This window comes from Schistocerca serialis, chromosome 6 (assembly GCF_023864345.2).
Source record: "Schistocerca serialis cubense isolate TAMUIC-IGC-003099 chromosome 6, iqSchSeri2.2, whole genome shotgun sequence".
Taxonomy (NCBI): domain Eukaryota; kingdom Metazoa; phylum Arthropoda; class Insecta; order Orthoptera; family Acrididae; genus Schistocerca; species Schistocerca serialis.
Window position 1 is genome coordinate 302355540 of NC_064643.1, and position 13303 is coordinate 302368842.

Genomic DNA, 13303 nt, shown 5'->3' on the forward strand with positions numbered 1-13303 from the left:
AGAGCTTCTGTAAAGTTTGGAAGGTAGGAGACGAGGTACTGGCAGAAGTAAAGCTGTGAGTACCGGGCGTGAGTCGTGCTTCGGTAGCTCAGATGGTAGAGCACTTTCCCGCGAAAGGCAAAGGTCCCGAGTTCGAGTCTCAGTCGAGCACACAGTTTTAATCTGCCAGGAAGTTTCTTATCAGCGCACACTCCGCTGCAGAGTGAAAATCTCATTCTGGGAACTCTGAGTCTACGTGTATATTCGAAGAGCACCAGGACGAGTGTACCGTATCTGAACGGTCACAGCAATCTGAAATCTCTGGGATCATCTCAATCGGGCTGTTCGGGCCATGGATCCTCAACCAAGAAACATAGCGCAGCTGGGCACGCTACTGGAGCTGGCATGGCTTCTTATCCCCGTCGCTACCTTCTAGGACCTCACCGACCCATTTCCCCGCAAGTCTCGCGGCGGTCCGCGCTGTAAAAGGTGGTTATTCAGCAAAATGGTTCAAATGACTTTGAGCACTATGGGACTCAGAACTTAGAACTACTTAAACCTAACTAACCTAAGGACATCACACACATCCATGCCCGAGGCAGGATTCGAACCTGCGATCGTAGCGGTAGCGCGGTTCCAGACTGAAGCGCCTAGAACCGCTCGGCCACAGCGGTCGGAAAGGTTATTCTGCCTGTTGACACATTGTCACATTTATGTGACTGAACTGTGTGAATCGGCGGTGTCTTTTCAACTGAACCACATCTTCTAAGTCGATTAGGGGATACCGACAGCCTACATCTAGATGGTGACACAAGTTTTTAACCCCAGTCCTCCTAAATGCATGTCTAGTGTGTTAGGCACTGCGTTCTCTCGCCCGTTCGGAAGCGAATTTGGCTCGGAAGCATATTCTTCGATGTACGTGCTGATTAATGAGCGAGTACTGACTTAGAACTCACATTATTTTGAGGGTGGTGGTGTTTGCAGTGCATTGATGCTGATGAAACTGTGGCGACGCTGGGTGGTGTGTGTGCACGGCTGGCGCAACCACAACTGGAGCAGCACCAGTCTCTCTGGAAGTAAACAACTAGTACACTACAAGCGAGCCATCTGTGGAGTCATAGACCTAACTTCTATCTGCACATCTGATACAATAACAATTATTTCGAAATCTTCTATATTTTATACAGCTTCATACTTTGATTACATACTGCTAGAATCCTTTTATTACAAACTAATTAAACAATTTGTCTAACATTTTACACTTTCTTGATAAACAAACAGTTTCATACGTAAATATCAGTCTAAAACCCATAAATGTTCTACACCGGATTCTGTATCTTATTCACTGCGTTGTAGCTTGCAAGGCTATCACCAAGATACAAATGATAACATTCTGGCGATAAAATAGTTGTTACATTTGAAAGCTGCCATGAGGAATCTCATAACGGAAACATGAATTAGCAGGAAATATTAACATCATTCTATTAAAAACTGAACTGATGAGAATCCACTACAATTGCTAATTAGAGATTCATTAACTCCACGACGATTTCAGCCTATATACACTCCTGGAAATTGAAATAAGAACACCGTGAATTCATTGTCCCAGGAAGGGGAAACTTTATTGACACATTCCTGGGGTCAGATACATCACATGATCACACTGACAGAACCGCAGGCACAAAGACACAGGCAACAGAGCATGCACAATGTTGGCACTAGTACAGTGTATATCCACCTTTCGCAGCAATGCAGGCTGCTATTCTCCCATGGAGACGATCGTAGAGATGCTGGATGTAGTCCTGTGGAACGGCTTGCCATGCCATTTCCACCTGGCGCCTCAGTTGGACCAGCGTTCGTGCTGGACGTGCAGACCGCGTGAGACGACGCTTCATCCAGTCCCAAACATGCTCAATGGGGGACAGATCCGGAGATCTTGCTGGCCAGGGTAGTTGAGTTACAGCTTCTAGAGCACGTTGGGTGGCACGGGATACATGCGGACGTGCATTGTCCTGTTGGAACAGCAAGTTCCCTTGCCGGTCTAGGAATGGTAGAACGATGGGTTCGATGACGGTTTGGATGTACCGTGCACTATTCAGTGTCCCCTCGACGATCACCAGTGGTGTACGGCCAGTGTAGGAGATCGCTCCCCACACCATGATGCCGGGTGTTGGCCCTGTGTGCCTCGGTCGTATGCAGTCCTGATTGTGGCGCTCACCTGCACGGCGCCAAACACGCATACGACCATCATTGGCACCAAGGCAGAAGCGACTCTCATCGCTGAAGACGACACGTCTCCATTCGTCCCTCCATTCACGCCTGTCGCGACACCACTGGAGGCGGGCTGCACGATGTTGGGGCGTGAGCGGAAGACGGCCTAACGGTGTGCGGGACCGTAGCCCAGCTTCATGGAGACGGTTGCGAATGGTCCTCGCCGATACCCCAGGAGCAACAGTGTCCCTAATTTGCTGGGAAGTGGCGGTGCGGTCCCCTACGGCACTGCGTAGGATCCTACGGTCTTGGCGTGCATCCGTGCGTCGCTGCGGTCTGGTCCCAGGTCGACGGGCACGTGCACCTTCCGCCGACCACTGGCGACAACATCGATGTACTATGGAGACCTCACGCCCGACGTGTTGAGCAATTCGGCGGTACGTCTACCCGGCCTCCCGCATGCCCACTATACGCCCTCGCTCAAAGTCCGTCAACTGCACATACAGTTCACGTCCACGCTGTCGCGGCATGCTACCAGTGTTAAAGACTGCGATGGAGCTCCGTATGCCAAGGCAAACTGGCTGACACTGACGGCGGCGGTGCACAAATGGTGCGCAGCTAGCGCCATTCGACGGCCAACACCGCGGTTCCTGGTGTGTCCGCTGTGCCGTGCGTGTGATCATTGCTTATACAGCCCTCTCGCAGTGTCCGGAGGAAGTATGGTGGGTCTGACACACCGGTGTCGATGTGTTCTTTTTTCCATTTCCAGGAGTGTATATCAGGCCATGTTCAAGTTTATCTTATAATTGTGTTGTTTAGAAGCAACGGCAAATGATTGGAGCGGTTTTCCATTAATTGAACAGACAGCTGGGGAACAACCACACTCCGAATACGGAACAACAAATAAAAGTTGAATTTTCTATTCTTAAAACTGTAAAAAACAGTAGGGTAAGTTTATATAAGTAAACAGAATACCACAGAATAAGGCATATCTGCAAAGAAGTACATTATTGAGTAATTTGGAATTAAAAGAAAAATAGTTTACGTCCCGTTTTTTTATGCAAATATGTAATTACTTATATAGTTTGTTGGCACCTGCATTTCCTCTCATCTGGTCTGCAAATCGGTCTATCATTTCATTTCCGAAACGTAAGCAAAATTTTATATTCCAAACTTTTTCTTTCACACTATTCCTCCTGTTTCTCCTTCTTCTTTGTGTTGCACTATTATTCTTTTATCACGAGTTATAGCTATTTGTTCGAACACTGTGCGTTTAGAAACGTAAATCTTGTGAATTCATTATGTAATGCCAACAGACTGTAAGTAATTAATTATTTGTATTAAAAATGCCACGTGAACTGTTTCATGAACTAAAAACAGCAAAACTGTATTGTTGTAGATCGCACTGAATGTGCCTTAGAGTATGAAAAAGGGGAAACGCGTCTGGAACAAATAAATTAAATTGCAGCAAGAAAAGGCAGTTTTATTCACGAAACAAGTGTATGTTTTAGTTAACAGTCGTATTTTTATAGCATAAATGTTCTTCTTTTAGTATTAATCTTCAAAAGTTAAGCATATTACCTTTGTGCCTAAATCCTTAAATGTATAACTGAAAGCTTTACGTATTTCCTAATGCTTGCTGTTGTGGCCATACGATAAGTAATTAAACTACTTTCTGTTTCAAATACTTTTATAATATGTTTTTTTCCAGTTGTCAATGCTACGTTTAAATAGTTCCACTGCAAATGAGATCAGAAAATTCAGTATCCTTTCTCTTTATACAATCTCATAGAGTATTTCCGAAAATGACTAAGGCAATTGGACAGTTAGTTCAAACATTTTATTCAAAACCTATTTTTTAGCTTCACTCTCAAAAAATAAAAACTACGTGCTTTGGTTACTGTTTCATAACCAAAATTAAAACACTAATCGCAGACATAATAATCCACCAATAAAGCTTTTCACTGTAAAAATGATAATATTTATGTTGGCACTCGAGCCAGAAAGTAGGAACAGAAGTCTACATCTACATCTACATCTACATTGATACTCCACAATCCACCCAACGGTGTGTGGCGGAGGGCACTTTACGTGCCACTGTCATTACCTCCCTTTCCTGTTCCAGTCGCGTATGGTTTGCTGGAAGAACGACTGTCTGAAAGCCTCCGTGCGCGCTCTAATCTCTCTAATTTTACATTCGTGATCTCCTCGGGAGGTATAAGTAGGGGGAAGCAATATATTCGATACCTCATCCAGAAACGCACCCTCTCGAAACCTGGCGAGCAAGCTACACCGCGATGCAGAGCGCCTCTCTTGCAGAGTCTGCCACTTAAGTTTATTAAACATCTCCGTAACGCTATCACGGTTACCAAATAACCCGGTGACGAAACGCGCCGCTCTTCTTTGGATCTTCTCTATCTCCTCCGTCAACCCGACCTGGTACGGATCCCACACTGATGAGCAATACTCAAGTTTAGTCACTGTTTATGCTTCTTCGTAATCATTGCAAAGCTATCGTGTAAACAGGTGGTCCGAAGAATTATTTTTATCCTTCCATATTCTTCCAGTCTAATTCTTCAACAGATCACAAACATTATATTCAACTGCAAATTGATAATCTATCATTTGTAACTCGGTACTGAATGGCTCTCCTGTGATACCGTACTGATACCAAACAAATACTTTTGTACGCCTCAACTGGTATAAGAGTGCAATAATAGCTCCAACACCTGCTCAAAAGATACTACTCATAAAGGGCAATGAACAGCGATTTCTCCTCCTTTAGGTATAAGTTCGAACAAATAGCTATAACTAGTGGCAAAAGAATAATACTACAACACAAAGAAGAAAGAGGAACAGGGGGAACAGCGTGAAACAAAACGTTCGGAGTATAAAATTTTGCTTACTTTTCCGAAGTGAAGTGATAGAGCGATCTCCAGACCAGATGAGACGAAACTCAGGTGCCAACGAGCTATATAAGTAATTACTTATTTACATAAAAAACGCAACGTTAACTCTTTGACAATCTAAATATAACAAAACTGTATCGTTCTACATCCCACTGAAGACGTATTAGAGTAAGAAAAAGGCGAAACGCGACTAGGAAAAATAAATGAAATTTCAGCAAGAAAAGGCCACGCAAACAAACTTGTAAAACAGACACGTTTAATCAGAGTTCAACATCTAGTTAATGAAGCCAATTGTTAGCAGGGAGAGTTCTTTTTTTAAAAAAATAACATTTTTGCCATTTTTAATATAAGATTGCAAAGGCAGACTAAAAATGTTCTTAATTTTTAAAAGCGAACTGACCTACAAAATCCCTGAAAATCGTCATCTTCTAGTTTTGGCCATTTTGCATTCAGTCCTCTATTTGCACATTTAGTTTTACTTATTTTTTTCAGTCCTTTACTAGCCCGCCAATCACGAATGACTTTTTATGTTGGTGGAGGGACGAAATGCCGCTCAGCTGCTCTGTTTCCATGTTCTTTCAGTTTGTAGCCAGCAACATATGACCACGTTTTATTGTTTTCCATTACGGAACTAGCTACTAACAAAAGTATTGTACTGTTAGGATAACACGAATCACTGGTACCGTAGACCATAATGACGAATCATAGGTTAGACAGTGTTCTGGATTTGTGATGGTGGGGTGGGAGAAGACAGTGTTAGATAGCTTGTGAATCCTCACAATTCACACTCGTCACATCGGTGCACTGCTGCTGCCAATTGAATCCGATGTTGCAAGATAGAAATAGGTTTACAGCAGCATCGAATATATGGTCATTTTTAAAACTGGCGGAAATTTTAAATCAACCACTGGACTTTTTGTGTTAATTTCGAGTATCAGACTTACATGAATTTTGAAGGGAAATTTTCGTAGAAGAATGTACTTTTTATAGTCCGTAAAATATGCTATTCAGACACTTTAATAAGTACAGGAGAAGTGCGACATGTCTTGTTCCAAAAATACCGTGTAACTTATGGCCATTCCTCACTTGTATTTTTTACAATATGATTCGATTTGCTAATAGTCACCCAAAGCTCTGAGAGGGAACTTATATAGATTACATGGCTGTCGCCAGTCTGGCTGAAGTTCCTGATAAAATATAGTTTGGGTTGCATTAAACGTCATCGGTATGGCCACTTAAGCACAGCGCATTTCATTATTCGGGAAGGGAGACTGTTGATATTGTGTGGGTTCTATTTCTTTTTCTTTTCCTCTGTTGTTTCTTCAATTCCCCGTGAAAGAGGCAGGTTGGCAACAGATGAAACCAGTATTCACCCAAAGGCTTTAATCTGCTTCTGTTATTTTTATTTAGCAGAAGTTCGAAAACAAGGAATGGCAGATAAAATAAATGATGATTTTTAAAACACAATTTGGTGAGTAAACTTTAACATATTTTTGAAAATATTTAGATGATTTTATACTGCAGTTGTAAAAACAACCACTGATGACAGTATCGCTGCTATGGCATAATGGTGATGATGGTGGTAACTGAAAATGATGATGTTCGTGATGAAAGTAAAAATGATGAGTAGGAGGTAGCGACTAAATCTCATTGAGGTAGAGGAAGGTGGAGTAAGGAAACTGTAACGGCTTTCCGGGCGGGAAGGAGCGCCTGGTCTCCGGCACGAATCCGTCCGGCGGCTTTGTGTCGATGTCCGGTGAACCGGCCAGTCTGTGGATGGTTTTTCGGCGGTTTTATATCTGCCTCCGTGAATGCGGGCTGGTTCCCTTTATTCCGCCTCAGTTACACTATGTCGGCGAATGCTGCGCAAACAAGTTCTCCACGTACACGTACACCACCATTACTGTACCACGCAAACATAGGGGTACACTCGTCTGGTGTGAGACGTTCCCTGGGGGGTACATCAGGGGCCGAACCGCACAATAACCCTGGGTTCGGTATGGGGTGGCGTAGGGATGAAGTGGACTGCTGTAGTCGTCGTGGGGTTGTGAACCACTGCGGCTGCGGCGGGGACGGAGCCTCCCAGTCGTTTCTAGGTCCCCGGTTAAAATAAAATACAATACAATACAAGGAAACTGGAAGGGTGGTGTCTAGAGGGAACATTTTGACTAGTGCTCGAAACAAGGGACTACCTCGCGACGGATGTCACAGTTTGGTAGTGGGAGTTGCTTGAAGTTTTGGTGGGAGAGGATGAAGAAGCATGGAATGTGAGATATGGGTGTAGTGGACCAGCTGTGTACCTAGAGTGGTAATAAGTGGATAGGATATTGGGTGCCAGGACTGGGTCTTGTGAGTAACGTATTTGATCCAACAGTGCTTCAGGAAGAAAGGACGGTGGGAATTGTGGATGAGGTCATGCAGCAAACGCATTGGAGAAGCCAGGGGGATTCCGAAGGCGTGTCATTCCTGGATTTGTAGAACTTGGGAGAGGTTCTTGCACGCATTTTCTGGCAGTCATGTACATTTGAAGCAACAAGTTTATTACAGATCTATACTATAGAAGAACTATCGTTGTTAAAGATTTTTCGTGTATGATATTCACCTTAGTTATTAACAACAAATAATTCTCCCTAAGCAGCTGTTATATACGTTTCAAGATTGAAATGAAATGCCCTGTTCTTCGGACGTCCGGACGTGGTAGGAATAGCACTAAGGGCAGCCGTGGCTGCAGCGACACCATACGCGCCAGCCGCGTGCCAGGTCGTAGAATTTAATCAGGCGCTCCCTTCCGTCCGCACGCAACAAGCTGCAGTGCGCAGAACGCGGAACGGGGCCACAGTCGCTGGGTAGCCAGCCAGCCCCAGCTGGAGCTGCCCTTGGAGCGGTCTGAGGTGGCCACCGCTGTGACTGACAGCACACAGGCTCCTCATGCGTAGCGGTTGGATGCGTGAGCCGTAGAAGAGGGCAGGCCAAATTGTCGGCTTGCTTTAGAATATCTCTGTGTTTGAATGAATCTGTGGTACTACACTGATTTTGCGAGGGAATTAACTTGTGAATTAAAATGAGTAAACCCTTGTCTTCCAATTTTACGCGTGTACCCGAGACGAGAGTGAGACGGACATTACATAATTGTTTTCGGTCTAAAGAAGTGATTTTGGGGACAGGTTAATTTTAATGCGGTGTACTCTTGGTAAGAGAGGGTAATGCTGCGAGTATTAAAATCTACTGGCCAGTTTCATCTCTGTCTGCTTTCTAAATAATAACTGAATCAGACTGATGAGGTACATGGATAAAAACAAACTTTTTAACAAAATATAGTTCATACAGAAGTGGGAAAAATACATCAGTCATTATAGAATTCGCAAAAGTGGTACGAGGTATGTTCAGAAAGTAAGTGTACTTTTTTTATTCATTTTTTTAAGAGAATGCGTATTTGGAAAAAAATTACAGCATATTGTTGATACACTTGTTCATTATTTTTTCACATAGCCGCCATCCCGTTAATGCACGTACTGAGCTGTGACACAAGCTCCTTTATGCCTTCCTCGAAGAACTCTCCCGTTACACTCTTCTCCTGCTTAAAGGGGCTAGGACGTCAAACGGGCCGACTTGGAGTGGGAGAGGCATCACAGGACATTTTAATTTCCAGTGTCTATAATTTTACAAACAAATTCATAAAACTTTGTCAGCAACACCAGGAAGGATTCAGGATTCACACTCATTGCAGTGGAAGTTCGAAAACATAACAAAATAATTTTTTTTTACATGCGAAATTTCATCATTTTTTCACTTACTAATGGCTGCATTTGTTGCTATAGGTATACTTTTCTTCATAAGTTGAAGAAATTCTTCGATGAATTTTGTGCAGCAGACATACCATACTCACATACTCTAGAATTTATTTAATTTATGAAAAATAAATGAACTGTTATATTTTAAACTTCATGTTTAGGAAAAACACAAATTTTATAATTAATTACCTCAATTTTTACCACAGTTTTTAATAGATTTGCCAAATCTACCCCTTTCAAGAATCACTGTCTGCACCTGCTCGTCGGTTAAAAATTTAATTATAATCACGTGTTTGTTCAAGGAGGTGAAAAGATGATAATCTGAAGGCGCCAGGTCAGGGGAATACGGGGGAAGGGTTCAAAACATCCCAACCAAAGACTCCAAGAGCGCCTTGGTGTCTAAGACTGTGCGAGAAAAGGGCTTGTGGTGCATCAAACTCTCTTTCTCTTCCGTATTGCCTTCCTTTGCTTTTGAATAGCAGTTTTGAGTTTTTTGGCGTCACAATACCGTTGCGGAATGATGGTCTCCCCATGAGGCAGATAGCACTGTTCGACATGGGTTCTATTTCTGATATTAAAGTATGTGCTTCTAGACCATTTTACCGTTGGAAATTCAAATATGTAAACAAAATATCGTTGTCAGGGATACTTTTTATGTAATATGTATATATATGTATATTCACAATTCATGGCAAACAGAGACGTTATAGAGAAATACGGGTATGTTGCCGCATCCAGTAATGACAGAACGAGATAATTTCTTGTGCAACAGCAGGTGGGAAGAATCAGACATCATTAGGTTATCCCCCACCACACCTATGTCATTAAGACCACCTGAAACATCTCATTAACTTGAACGGCGACTGCAGGTCGCTGCCTCGGCAGTAAAGCTTCACGCCTCCTAGGGGCAGGTGCATCGAGTTTACAACAGTGGTGTTAGCCGCAATTTGTGTCAGCCTTAACGAGTGGGTGTTTTGGCTGACAAGTAACTGTCTGTCATATTTCCGAGCACGGTTGAGTTTTTTAGTTCGTGTGTGTAAATTGATTGAGCTTGGTGCTGAAGGTAAAACGACTGCTTGTTTTTACATATCAGCGTACCTCTAGTTCCCTACTATTAATTTAAAACAGATGTATTACCAAAGTGGTATTTTTAAATTTGCAGAAATGCCACGTCGCCGTGGAAGTGGATATAAGCCGGACAACTTCTGCTACATCTGTGGGAAGTTCACTTTTGCCAGAAATAGGAAGAAAATTTCTTCAGTCATAAAGAAAGCATATAAACATTACTTTGTAGTAGAGGTAGGAGACCAAGGTAAAGAATGGGCACCACATTTCTGTTGTGCTACGTGTTACTGCAAACTAATTCAGTGGTGAAAAGGTAAAGAGAATGTGGAGTTGTTTGCTGTTCCCATGGTGTGGAGGGAGCCTAAGGACCATGTTACTGGTTCTTATTTATGTCTAACGAAAATTCAGGGTTATACAAACAAAAAGTCGAAGAGGCACATTGTTTATCCAGATCTGCCTTCAGCGAGAATGCCAGTGCAGCATTCCGACAACCTTCCAGTACCTTCAAGAGCTCGAGGTCAAATTCCGAGCGACAGTGAAATAAGTAGTACTGAAGAAATCGCAGATGATGATTCTTTGTATCACTGCACAAGTGAGTCATCGCCACATGTGTTAACACAGGCAGATTTAAATGATTTAGTACGTGATCTAGGACTAAGTAAACAAAAGGCGCAACTGCTTGGTTCAAGATTACAAGAGTATAATCTACTGCACCAAAGTACTAAAATCATTGTGATCAGGCACAGAGAACATGCCTTTATTTCTTATTTTCCAACTGACGAAGCACTGACATTTTGCAATGACGTTGCTGGCCTGATGAAAGTGCTGAGCTTCACTTATATTTCACAGGAGTGGAGACTTTTCATAGGTGCATCGAAAACAACTCTGAAGGGTCCAGAACATCCCCCAGGCTGTGGCTAAGCCATGTCTCCGCAATATCCTTTCTTTCAGGAGTGCTAGTTCTGCAGGGTTCGCAGGAGAGCTTCTGTAAAGTTTGGAAGGCAGGAGACGAGGTACTGGCAGAAGTAAATCTGTGAGGGCGGGGCGTGAGTCGTGCTCGGGTAGCTCAGTTGGTAGAGCACTTGCCCGCGAAAGGCAAAGGTCCCGAGTTCGAGTCTCGGTGCGGCACACAGTTTTAAGCTGCCAGGAAGTTTCAAGTCTGAAGGGTGTTTTGCTCCATAACGGAAGTAAAATACCCTCTGTTCAGTAGCTTACGCTAGTTTGACAAAAGAGAATTACGAATTCGTACAAAGGATGCTAAATTCATTGAAATACAATGAACACAAATGGAAAATATGTGCAGATTTAAAGAATTGCTATGGTACTGGGAATGCAACAAGGCTACACAAAGTATGCCTGTTTTCTTTGCGAGTGGGATAGTCGAGAACGAAAGTATCACTAAGTGAAAAAGAAATGGCCTAGGCGAAGATGAAAAGTTAGCGAAAAGAATGTACCACGTGAAACTGTGGTAGATCCTGAATATATACTACTTCCAGCGCTTCACATCAAACTTAGCCTGATGAAACAATTCGTGAAGGCCATGGATCCATCAGGCTGTGGGTTTGAATATCTAGCTACCAAATTCCCCCCTCTTTCAGCTGCAAAAATAAAGCAAGGTGTATTTGTGGGCCCACAAATCAGGGAGCTGCAGAAAGATGCAAATTTTGAAGCATGTTTAACTAATAAAGAAAAAACCGCATGGGCCTGTTTCAAGATGGTGTCGGAAAACTTCCTCGGAAGAAGAAGAGCTACTAATTACAAAGCAATGGTGAAGAATATCAGGATTTGGGGTGCAATATGTCTTTGAAGGTACATATGATGGACTCTCATCTGGACTACTTCACAGAGAGTTGTAGTGAAGTATCGGATGAACATGGGGAAAGATTCCATAAAGACATTTCTACCATAGAAAGGCGCTATGAAGGGAAGTGGGTACCTTCTATGTTAGCAGATTCTTGCTGAAATATCATTCGAGAGAAGAAAGATTCACAATACAAGAGAAAAAAGTGATGTGCATTACAAGGCAGTGGCTCATTGTTTGTCAATTTTCTGTAATTTCTCATGTCAAATAAATGCTTCAAAGTGTATACACAAAGGTTACTGTGTTATATGTTAGATCCCACCCTCCGTTAATGTGATGAACTTATAACATCATAAAGATGTGCATTTGTTTGTCAAATTTCACCTCACGTTTGCTGCCCTATATCAGAAACTGAAAAGAGAAATAAAATTGCGATTACTCATAAAATATCCCTGACAGAAAGAAACCAAAAACAGTTTTCAATTCAGCACTCAAAATACAACTAGGATCACAATATTTTTTATCAGAAATAGAGAAAAAGGTTTTTTTTGTAGAACAGTGTAGTCGACCAAAACGATGTCTTTTGGGACTTAAAACACTGAGTCCATGTTATTTTTGCCAGATATTGTGGTTTTGAATTTTTTTGGCAAATAGGAAATCGGTGTGACACCACTTGACGACTGTCTTTTTGTCTCAGGCATGTAATGAGGCCACCCACGCTTCATTTCCAGTCATAATAGAGCGCAGAAAACGCTCACGTTCCAACTCAACTCACTCAAGAAACTCGTGGGCGCTAGTGACCCTACATTTCTTCAGCTCCTCTGTCACCTATTTTGGGACCGATCTTTCACACATTTTCCAGTATATCTGAACGTTTCTGTGAATGTCTCGTGTACAAAAATTCTGGAGAGTTATCGAACACCGCAGAAGTTTCTCCCACTGTCAAAAGACGATCTTCATGAACAATTACCATCAGTCAAAATGGAAGATATTTCACTCAGTTCGTCATGAACGTTTGTTCTGCCCGCACTAAACTTCCTATATCACTTAAGCACACTCTTTCTGTTCATAAAACCTTCGCCGTAAACCTTTTTGATTCGCGGAAGAAGTTTTGTAGGTGTTATTCCTTTCTCGAGCAGGTAGCGGATCACAGGATCAAAAATGGTTCAAATGGCTCTGAGCACTATGGGACTCAACTGCTGTGGTCATAAGCCCCCTAGAACTTAGAACTACTTAAACCTAACTAACCTAAGGACATCACACACATCCATGCCAGAGGCAGGATTCGAACCTGCGACCGTAGCGGTCGTGCGGTTCCATACTGTAGCGCCTGTAGCCGCTCGGCCACTACGGCCGGCGTAGCGGATCATAGCACGTGGCTAGCATTTATCCCGATTTCTTACGGACATCTTTCGCGCAACTGGACATTAAAACATGAATTTACGTACTACCACGTTCCTGCGATGCTCGCTTCCATCAAGGGATCTGAAATCTGGTTTCGCAGGACGGAGCGGATTAGGTTACGGTCGTGGAGGGGGGGGGGGCAT